The following is a 12,053-nucleotide window of genomic DNA, read 5'->3' as shown; positions in this document are numbered from 1 at the left end:
TATAACGAGGATAATGTTTCAGTAGTTATAACAATTATATAGTCAGATCTGGAAAGAAAAATTACTTAAGTAACAAATTTTGTAAATGATCTTAAGGTGACAGAGATGTGCACAAAATGCACACAAACTCCTTCGCATATTCATACTTTTCTGAGTATATCACAATGGGTAATAATAAAATTGAAAATGCTGCACATGGAAGAAAACACCTTCAACAGACTAAAAAGAAAAGAATCCCACTGAGATAAGAATTCTGGACGCTTACATACACTAGCTTACTATTGCAGTTGGGCAGATAAACTAAAAACAAAAAGTCAACTATGATTATATGAAGCCCATTAAGTGAACACAGTCCATTTCTAAAGATAGCGTTGCTATTGTCAAAGGGAGGATACTGCATGTTTAGACCATGTTTGTGACATTTCTATTGTATCCTTTCTATTGTTAATTACATTATCATCACTGTTTATTAATAAATTTGTCACTCTGAAATTGTAAAAATACTACTAGGCTCATGCACTGATCCTAACATGGCACTACAGTTTGCTACAAAGCACTAATGCTTATGGAACTATACACATCTCAAAATGGAAGACATTGGTGATTTTGTTGTTTTCAAACAACTTGTAACATCATTTTGTCCACAAGTATTAAAATATATATATGTATATATATATGATCTATTGCACATGCCCCTTGTTTTTGTAATCTTTCACATGGGAAGATTTCCAACCAACATAGAGAAAAAGTGGACCAAGAAGAAGTAAGTAGGCTGAGGCAGCATTTCCTAACACAGCAGTTTTATAAAGGTGCTGGCAGGAAAGGTACGGTAATGGGGGTCTTCTGGGCATGCACTATTGGAGTATTACTTCTGCGAAAGTCACAGATCCTTAGCCCTCCTAAAAATATAATGTTCTAAAATTAAATTTGAAAAGTAGCAGTTTTACGTTGTCATGGATAGGACTCAAGAAATATTAGCAATTCCTTTTTTTTTTTTTTTGTTACAACGCAGGGTTACAAAATATTGAGGGTTTTTCCTATGGAAAAAGAAATCAGCTTAAAGTGTCTACTCTCTAATCAGACAAATTCTTAGTTTTTGTACATGTCCACAGAAAGCAAAAATATCTTCCTGTCCCCCAAGTATTTTGTCATCAAGCTATGCAAGGAACAACTGCTAGCTTTAATATCAGAAGGCTAAGTACGGGCAGAAGGAAGAACAGGAAATTCCCAGATCTAAAAATCAGATGTTTCTTAGATCAGATACCTCCGAACCACTTATAATCCTATGATAGTGACAGTGTTTTCCATCACTGAGAGATGGATCCTGCTTCTACAAACATCTACATTAAATCCTATTGGTTTCAACGTAAGGAGGCCCTAGAAGGAAGTGTGCTTTTCTAGTTGTCCCCAGTGCCAGAAAATTCAGACCATACTCAGCAAAGAAATCCTGTGTTCTTAAAAGAAGTCAGGCTAAGCTGGTGGTTGCCTCATCAAGATCAGTGTAACTCATATCACACAGCTCATCACAATGTTACACACATTTTTAGTGCACCCCTCTGCTCATTACAGTTGGCATTATTTTGATATGCAGTGTCTTGCCCACCACTCTTTAGCTTACGTGTCTGATCTTTTCTTCATGGAAACAAAAAATGGGTAAAGCTGTCATTAAATCTTATTCCTACAATGCAAGTCAAAACGCAGACTTAACTCAGCTCTACTCTGAAGACTAGGATCAACATCAACACTTGTCCTTACTCCGCTATGGAACTTGGTCCCATAAAACATCACCTCATTTTAAATATCAGAATGCTGCCCTTGCAATCTATCATTAAGATTTAAGAAGGATTTAAACTGTTGGCTTTTTCAGCCGTTTTCAGGTTGCCTGGCTGTCTCCAGGAGTTATCTAAAAAGAAAAGCAGAACAAAACAAGAAATCTAAAACACTCCCCCCAACCATGCTATTATCTCCCAAAACCTATTAACAGAACCGATATACCTTTATTTGATCCAGATTTGAAAATATTATTTTAAGCTAGTAAGTCACATTTTCTAAATCACAAGCTTGGAATAAGGTGCGCTAAGAAGAGCTCCAGATTTGAAGTGGAATAGAATAAACATCCCAGTTCTGTTTTTTTTTGCCAAGAAATCTTACTTGCCATATAGAATACCATAGCGGGGAGCATGTAAACAATACACGCTCCCATCTCAGAATGACAGAAAACATCCTATATAATGACAAATTATGGAGACAAAGAATCTTGTGTAAACATAAGAACAACAGATTGCGCCTTAGTTTGGATAGTAATAAAAGGAACCAGAAAAAGGCCCGTCCTAAGTACTTCTGCTCTCTCTCAATTCACCCCTCTTACGTTGCTAACAGTCCATTTCTCTTGGGCCGACTTCCACCTAGATGATGGAAACATACAGGTCATCTCAGTTCTCAGTCACAGAAGAATCAAAAAGGTGATTCCATCAGCAGTAAGAAAAGCTGAAACTGTGCCAAGGAAGCTGAGTAGATAAACTGCAACTTTACACCTCTGGTCTCTTCCATCCTACCAGAAGTTGATTTCTTTAATAAAGTACTGCCCCATCTCTTCTACTGTAGAATGCTTTTGTTTCTTTTGCTGCTAAGTATTCATAGAAAGCCAGAGGGAGAGAATGATTTAATGTAAACCTAATCATTATCGTGTTACCCCAGAGGCCTTTAAAGCTTCATTTTTCTTTGCTAAAAATGAAATGGTGCAGAGAAATTTCTCCTTCTGGTGAAAGCTCTTCATATCCAGCACTTACATAGGTTCACACATGCAAATATACATTTTGATCACAGACTGGGACGATGCATTTACACGCTACAGACAAAGTGATTCTGCATTTGTTCCTGTGCGTTAGCTGCTTTACGTGAGTTGACATCAAGACATCTATCTACAAAGTCAAGCCTCGGTCCTGGACTAGAAAATACCTGTATGGGATGTCCCCAGTTGTTTGCTAAGTTTCCTCCTCATGTCAGAGCAAAGAATATGTTCTGGTTTTCCTGCTGCAACTTTTCATACATGTCAAGAGAGTTTGACATAGCAATGCATGCAGACACTTTATCTGCTAGGAATTCCAATGTGACACAGTGAAATACTTAACCTTCCTAAAATGAAGAAGGAGATATTGGTGAAGAACACCAGCTTCCAATTGCATCTGATTACAAAGTACTTCTCATTTTAAAACAGAATGCAAAAAGCTGGATGAAGAGCTGGTACAGAAGACATTTCTTCAGGAAACAAATGCTGATTTCTGTTACTCTGCTTTTGAGTTTTGATAAAACAGCAGGGTACTTCTGTGGGAGAAGTCATCTGGTGAATCAAATGTTGGGTGAGATGGTTGAAATAGGAAGTGGAGAGGTCTTTGTTCATTCAGCTCCATGGAAGTGAAGGGCAGGTTTTGCTTGCTAAAAGAGAAACATACATATCTCGCAGCCTATGAGCAAGCAACAGACCCACGTTCTTCTTGAAGGTCAGGAGAGGATCTGGAACCCCAAAACAGGAGAGGTAGTTTAGGAATCAATAAAATACAATCGACATTAAAATGCCCACTGGTTCCTTACTTTAAAAGCCTGACTCTAATGGACAAAAAATTAGCTGGCTTCACAAACTGCAATTATCCCTTGCTCTGTAAGATTTTATAACTAACTGTAGATGTCGATAAGCTGGCTAAGGAAATACTAGAGAAATGCTGAACTGTACGCTTACTCAGAAGCAATGCATCCAAAAATATACTAGTGTTAATCAGCTATGGGGCTTCTTAACTGTAGCTCCACCATACAGCATGCGAATGTTGAAGTAGTACCAGAATGCACACTGCACACAGACAGAGTATATTCTGTTATAGCAGGTCACAATTCAGAGAGACACTGTAAACTATCGCTTAATTAACTAAACTGCCAATGCTGTAGAGGAAAAAAGCACTTATGACAGCTGTAAGACCACACAGATTAGGTACGTACTTTTACTCATTTATCCCCACTTATCCACAGTATAGACATGCTTCAACAACTGTCATCTTGTCACTGATCTCCTGGCCTTTCATCAGTGAGACTCACCTGGTGTCACCTAGTCACAGTAGCTGTTAAGACATGATTTTTTTGCTTTAAGTTTGATGCCACCCTGGATTGGAAGGTAAGGTGGGGGCGCTCCTGCATAGCTAATGCCAGAAACATTTATTATCGTTCTCCTGTACTACAATGAGTCACGAGAGAGATTTTTTTTCTTTGGTTTCTCTTTCTCACACACAAAAACATACGCCATATTTTCTAACCCCTTCCTCTCTTTTCTCTATCTGTATTTCTCATCTTATTCTAATTACCTTAAGCCTCTAGTTGATCAAGTTCAGCAATAATCTTCCAGTGACAATTTTCAACTCCTATGTTAGCAGTAGCGAGCAGATCATGAAAATGGAAATAGAGCACATGTCACCATCACTTTCTCTCTGAGGCACTCAAACATTTCAGCTGATCATGAGCTTGACCATCCATGCTCACACTGTTGAGAAAGTCTTATTACGAAGATGGGGAAAAACAGATCTGGAGACCTGCAACAAAACATGCCAAAGGTTTGTGGGAGAGCTGAAAACAGAATGCAACACTGTCACACATCTTAAATACCAGAATACCTTTATTTCATTCACGGGGTGGGGGGTGCGGGGGAAATAAAATCAAAACTCCAGAAATGGATTGTCATCTTTTGAAATTTTGAATGTACTTTTTTTCTATTTGATAATTGACATTTGGTTATGTTATCTTTCTTCCAATGCTACTGTTTAACAAACACAACTTTGAAGATAACTACTCAAAGTTAATACAATTACACAATTAGTGTATCTTACCAGAGCAAAATTACATCATTGGACAGGAATTTTATAACTTTAAAAGCATTTATTCTTGTTAGAATATATAGTTAAATAAAAGCTTCTTTCAAGCAAAGCCCAAGCTGAAAGCTGACGCTGGCAACATGCCAGTTCTCTGAAAGTATCCTATGAAAAATTAAAATCTGAATGGCTGATTTCTTTGGATGGGAAAAAAAGAAAAAAAAAAAAGAAGAATGAAAAAAACCTGTATCAACCAACAAACCCATCAAGCTTAGTATCTGATACTTAGTACCTAAATAACCTTATGGCTTTACTCACCATTATTTTTGATCAATCCTCATTCCCTTCAGTGAGCCTAGAGAGAGAGACGAACAAATGAAATTAAATTTCCTTCTAGGAAGCTATTCAGATCATACATGATTATCTGCACAAGACACAAAGGATTAGCTGTACCTTCCAGGAAATAGCATTTTTAGACATTCTATATAAAACATGCCGTTGTTACTTTTCCAATGATCACAACTACCCCCTTTCTTCAGTTTAAGGGAAAAGATGGTAAAGTGAATTGGGACAGAGTAAGGAAGACCCAGGATAGGCAAACTTTAACTAAGAACAGGCTGGCGAGGAGCAGCATCTACCCAAAACACGCCTGAAACCATTCTGTTTCCTTGAGTAAAATCATGTGTGTCATTGATTCCACAGAAAGTAGTTTATACAATACTGAGTTACCTTTTTCCCTGGAATTTATTGGTTTCTACTTTATTGAGAACAGCCTGCAGCCCATGCTCGACCGACTGTACCTGGAGCATTAATTATACACCACTACCAAAAACTTATTTTTAATTTTGCAGATAAACGACCTTGTTATGGTAAGCTATCATCAACAGACACACGTTCCAGTTTCATATAAACTGAGATGGACACAGCTACAGCCTCCAGGAAGGCAAGAAACTCTTTCATGTTGATAACAAACCACTGGAGCAAGGAAGCAAAAAGACTGTTCTCAAGGATGCTGAGTTGACAACCTAACTGGAAGAATAACGCATTGCTATAAGCAGAACTATCTCATCACACAGAACTTAAATTATTAAAAACTCCCAGTATCCTCAAAGTATTACTAGCTTCCACCCTCCTGCACAACACAGCATGTCTACAAGCACCAGGGATCTGCACCTTCAGAAAATGTGCAGTCAGCAGATGATCTCTAGCCCCGTAATTTCAGGGTAGTTATTCCATTCTCATGTTGTCAATTCTGACCCTTCCTATTCAAGTCCTCCCTCAAGAACGTGCCAAGCACTATGGGACTTTGAGAGATTAAGGAACAAACAGGAAATGATTCACAAAACAATTAACTTGATAAGGAACAGTTATCAGGAACTCTCCCAAACCTGCTTATCATAATGGAAACATTGAAAACTTTGAAAAGTTGAGGTTTCTTTCACTTATTCTAAAACTACATATAAACTAAACTAAAGTAAGTCTTCTTATAAAAAAGCAGCAGGTGACACTTAAATCAACTCATACAAAGGAATGTATCATCTAATACTGAAATTCAGTTTGCTTTAACCTATTTTTTTAAATTTTATTTTAACAAATTCACTGACTTTGGATGCCCCAGTTTTTAACTGCTCTGCTTGATATACTTTCTATCTGACTTTCATTGAGTATGTGGGAGCAGCATTCACACTAGTACCAACAGAATTTGCAAATGTAACTGGATATAAATTAAGGCTATTGAAAATTAGCAGGCAGTGAAATTGATGTCGATAGTACCAAGTCTACAGTTAAAATGTAGTGGAAATTATGAAGAAGAAGAAAAAAAAAATCTTTCTTGTTTCATACCTTACTTACTGAACATACAATCAATTGATCTGGAACAAGAAATATCTGTAAAACTTAACATTATATGTATTAATCCTTTTCTGTTAAAAATTCTGAAAAATACTATTTTTATTATGTTTTGACCTATTGCCTATTCGTATTTTTTTGCTCTACTGTAACTAAAGGTTAGTTTCCATGAACTTTACATTTCACATTCAGATAGATAATTTCTTGGATACAGGCAACTTCTGGAAATTGAAAGCCAAAAAGAGATGAAGAAATATCTCATAAATAAATTTACCAGAAAAACTGTAGTATTTGTCTTCTCATATAGATCAATATGCCTTATTACCAATATACCAATGGGGGGGGGGAAGTGTCAGCGTTCTGACATAATCAGCACACTGGAATTGGAAGCTATACTAAAACGAATAGTACACAGCTATGCAACCAAGTGTCACCCCACCCCCCACACTCTGTTTTTAGGTACCCTTAGTCTTAGTTAGACCAGTCAGCAAAAATTCAGATCCATCAGATCTAGCTTTCCAAAATATTACCTTTGTCTCTTTCTCTCTCATACACACCAAAGACTCCAGGAGACAAGCAGAACTAACAGGGATATAGAAGAGAATTCCTCTCCTCTTCCCTAGAGCCTGAGAAGTAGGCGAGGAAAGAAAGACCTAGAAACATGTTTATGTAGAAAGACCAATACACAAAAACTTGAAAGTTAAATGTGGTGGAGATGTGTGAAGATACAGAAAGCAAAGTTAGCGCTACAGATTGCAAGTCCACCGAGGTCTTTCCGATGGCTTAAAAGTGTCAAATTTAACCTGGAAAGCTGACGACAAAAGCTTAAATCATAAACACAAAATACAACAGAAGTAGCTTACAGTCCAGTAAAAAAAAATAACTGTCTTCATGCTCCTTTCACTTTCTAGGCAGCTTTTAAAAAGGCATCTAAACCCAATCTATGAGGCAACGCAGTGAACTGTAATAAGAAAGGCTAAGACTGATGCGATTGGAGAAAGAAAGGGAGTGCCTCAGCATGGAGGCACGAATAGGAACGTAGAGCAGGAGCAGGGCTCTTGGAAGGGCTTGTGTTAATGGTACTCAGGTCCAGGTTGGCAGATCATCAAGACCCCAGCTCATCCCCCTGCAATTTCAGAAGACGCCCAGATCTGGAGACAAAGAACAGTGATAATTCACAAAGTGGGACAGGGCAGACACACAGACCACCGTCACCTCCAAAAGGGTACATACACAAGGGCATATCTGAAACCTGAAACGGTTGCCAACCTAGGAAGAAACCAGAATACATAAGGACCTGACAGCTGGTGTCCCTTGGCCCCTACAAGGGATCCTGGACTTATATCTGGACATGAGCAACATAGCGCCAGACTGCTGGACACGCAGCTTTAACAACCCTGCTATGGTGCCTGGCTGCTGGACAAACATCTTGGGCACTGTACACATTCTGCTGCTTATGAGATTGCAAGCCTGAGTGACTGTTTTGTTTCACTTTGTATTTTAAATAAAATCACCTTTCTCTCCTATGAAGTTTCCAATGGATATCTGCTGTATTATTGGTACAACATTGTAATAGTAGCAGACAAAACAGGGAAGACTGTTTTACAGATGAGCTTTGTATTCCATGATACGCACACCATAGTAATGTGCTCCTTGAATACTATTTAGGCAAAGAATCATCCCTTCCTCCACATCCCATTTTAGGAAATCCTCTTTTTTTTTTTTTTTTTTTTTAAAATCCTCCTGCATTCACATCACCCTCAGCATGTCAGGATTGGTTTCAAACACTGTTCCTTTTCTAGTTTTTAAGAATGAACGTGGGAGGTGTTCAAGACATACCAAGACATACTCTAGACTTTTTACAGACTTCAGAATTTTGCCTGTTGGTCCACAATTTTCGACACCCCTGACTGTCAGATCACAATCATAAGATACATACATAGCCTGTTCATGTAGATCTACACACTGCAGACTCACAGCACTGTGGGCAAGATTGCAATGCAGTGCATATAGTTAATTTGACGTATATCAGGGCAACAGAAAACTCTAGTTTTTCTAAAGATACTACTTTTCACAGCTCTTGTACATTTAAGAACAAATATTGATCTAATTGAATTTACTTCTAAAATAGCGTACAACTTCATGTGAAAGAAAGCTGATTGCCTATTATTCTTTTAATTATAATATAAAGCAGAATTATCCTTATATGTAATATGTCAAAGGCAAACACCCTGGCTGGCATATTTTAACAATTCACACATAGACATGTATAAGTAGGAATATTCATCAGTTGCAGCATACTGTGCCTTATGTTGCTCATAAGCTGCTATTACTGTTACTACATGAATAATATAGCACATGAAATTGCTAAAATGTTCCTTTTTTGCAAAAGCAGCTACTGCTTTCAGAGCTAGTAATGACAAACACACCTATCATATTTCTTTTGAGTTATTTCTGGAGTTACAAACAACTACTTCATTATTAGGTCATGTAAGATAACATGCCACATCTCCACAAGATCTAAAGTTGTGCTTCTCATTTAACCACTTCAATTCTTTACCTTTTACCTGACATGCACGTTGAACATGCAGTCACTTAGAATTCTATGATAAACTCGAGATTTAAAGAATTGTCATTGTATATAGAACACAAGGAATCTCATGATAGTGATCATAATCCTTTTACTTTCAGTAAAAAAGTCCCCCATCCTTTTTTTTTTTAACTTAAACAATGTATCATTCTATAGTACAAAATATCTCCAATAATTTTGAAAAATTTATGGCATACCTGACCTGCATGTTACTAACATGGAAAGGAGACATGGTGGGTTTAGTAATAGTTTCACATGTTTCATCATGTGTAAAGTCCTTTTCACCTTATTATCAAGTCAAATGAATTCATAAGGCTGCAATCAATTCCACTATTAATATAATCTCTCCACAAAACTTAGTTTGTACTGGAGATTAGTTGTACATTCCAGTTTTGTCAAATGACTTGGAAGCCATCCCCTTTGTACACTCCTGTGTCAGTATGACATAAAGACATCAGAAAAGGATATAACTGCAGATTAGCAAAATCCATCTCGCACACAGATTCTATGAATAACAACGACAACAGAGGAGTAGCTATAATGACTGCTACGCTTGTAGCCGAAGATTAAACGACTAATTTCTGGTGATATATTTTGGTTTCTCTTCTCCACGTCCGCACGCTGTCAGCCGCAGCTGTTCACCGAAAGCGTGTTCTCGGCTGTTCCTAAGCCGGCTGGAGGGCACCGCTGTGCAGGAACCAGCCTCTGTCTCCCGGCCACCTACTGCAGCCCGGTACCGCCGCCCGCCCGCCCGCCCGCTCCCACCAGAGCTGCGGCACAGCCTGGCCCCCGGCTCCGAAGTTGCTCAGACTTTTCAGGGCGGCGGGTGGGTCGAACCGGCCCGGTTCCCACCCCTCACCCGCGCCACGGCAGCTGTCCCTGGGGGGCGCCGGCCGTCCCCACACGGACACCCCCAGCCACCCCGGTGTGGAGGCCGCGCTGCTGGGCGTGGAGGCACCCGGTGCTGGTGGCGCTGGGCGGTCCGGCCCGACCCGAACCAGCCCAGTGCGGCGGCGGGAGAAGAGCGCCTCAGGAAGCGGCGGGCGCGAACATGCCCGGGCCCAGCCCAATCACGGAGCAGGACGGGGACGCGGGTGCGCGGGCGCCCGGGCCCAGCCCAATCAGGGAGCGGGGCACCGGGCACCGGGCTGGGTGCGGCCCCGCGCCGGAGGCTGTTGTTCCCCGCTGCGCTCACCTGAGCGCGGCCGAGGCCGCGGGGCCGCGGCCGGTCCCGGCCTCTCCGCCTCTTCCTCTCACTCCGCCATCTTCCCCTCCTTACCTCGGCCACCCGGCGGGGGGCTCGCGGCGCCCGGCGACGCCGGGCCCGCCCACTCGGCCGCAAGCCTATTGGGTGTCGCTCGTATGCATCAGCCGTCCAGTTTTGGCGGTGATTGGTCACCCGCGCCGTCCATCGCGGGGGCTGGCCTCCCGCCTCCAAGGCTCTCCTTTCTGATTGGCCCCGAGGAGAGCTCACGCCTGGAAAGGGATTGGCTCAAGCCGCGCGAGCAGGGCTGGCCTGCGGCGAATCCTCCGGTGACCTCCACAAGAATTTAAAGGAGCCGCTTGCGACCGGGGGCTGGGGGGAGGCGGCAACACCTGACCCCACCACCGGGGGGCGGGCGGCGGGGTGAGGTACCCCGGCCTGGCCCAGCCCTAGGTCACCCACCCATCCCAGCAGGCGGAGGGGCGGCAGGGGACCCCGTTCCGACAGCCACGCCGGCCGCAGCCCGACCCGACCCGACTCGGCCGCGCAGGCCGGCGCCCGAGGCGGGGGGAGCGGGTTTGGGTCCCTGCAGCCGTCCCGGGGACTCCGGGTCATCCCCTCCACTCGCACCCGGCTCCTGCCTCACAGGCACGGAACGGCACGGCCGGCCGGGGGTTCCTCAGGGGAGCCGCGGGGCGCGAGCGTTAGCGACCGTTAGTGACCGCTGCTGACCGCTGGGGCTGCCGCCGCCGCTCCCCGTCCTCCATTTCACCCCCTGCCTGCGTGGAACCCGGGTGAGCCAGCACCGCCGCTGTTATCAAGGGATCTTGATTGCTCTGAATGACTGCCTTTATTCATTCTGCCGGGTTTTGTGTCAGCTGCAAAAATTGGTGTTTTTTTTAGCAGCAGTAAAATTACACTTGAGGCTGACGGGTGAGTGTATTGAACAGCGTGAAGAGGAGTACTTACCCATTCAGAAAACTCTCGAGAAACACCCCCATTTAGCCGTGATTCATCACAGACAACTACTGCAAGCCATTTCAGCTGAATTCTTGATCCGTTTAATGCACGCTTTTCTACTACCTAGTGTCTTCATGCAGATTGTCAGCTTAAATGAAACACTTCTGCCAACTTAAATATTATATCCATGCACTATTTACGACCAAAGTTGTAGTTTCAAAGAACTGGAAGCAGACCTTTCAAGTAACTTTCCACCCTGACGTTATGGACACCAACATTTATTTTTACTCCTGCTCTTCACAAGTCAAATCCAGTACTTCGAATCTTTTTCCCAGACTTGATGCCTACAGCATCAAGACCCTACTTGGGCCTACAGCTATTTGGCAACTCATTTGTCCCCTTTCAAGGTTGATTAGCTATCAAACCTACTTAGGCTTTCTGTAGTCTTCATAATACTCTCAACAGTTAATGTAATTGTAACCATAGATTTCTGCAGGCAACCATCCAGAGATTTTCAATATAGCTAACTCGAGTGTGCGGATCTGAAAATAGACTTTACTTCCTATTTGCCAGTAGACTGGAAAATGGTTCATTTGTATTT

At 41.8% G+C, this 12,053-nt stretch overlaps 1 long non-coding RNA gene across 1 annotated transcript; it reads right to left on the bottom strand.

The window, feature by feature from the left end:
• Positions 1 to 1,977: 1,977 nt before the first annotated feature.
• LOC141742399 (uncharacterized) lies at positions 1,978 to 10,628 on the bottom strand. The gene is made up of 4 exons (XR_012586689.1): positions 10,484 to 10,628; positions 5,169 to 5,205; positions 4,350 to 4,574; positions 1,978 to 3,513 (listed from the first exon to the last, which is right to left on the bottom strand). It is a non-coding gene; the product is annotated as an uncharacterized LOC141742399 (long non-coding RNA).
• Between the last annotated feature and the right edge of the window lie 1,425 nt (positions 10,629 to 12,053).

This window comes from Larus michahellis, chromosome 4 (genome assembly GCF_964199755.1).
Source record: "Larus michahellis chromosome 4, bLarMic1.1, whole genome shotgun sequence".
Taxonomy (NCBI): domain Eukaryota; kingdom Metazoa; phylum Chordata; class Aves; order Charadriiformes; family Laridae; genus Larus; species Larus michahellis.
The sequence above is the reverse complement of the archived record's forward strand: the minus strand, read 5'-3'. Positions and strand labels throughout refer to the sequence as shown.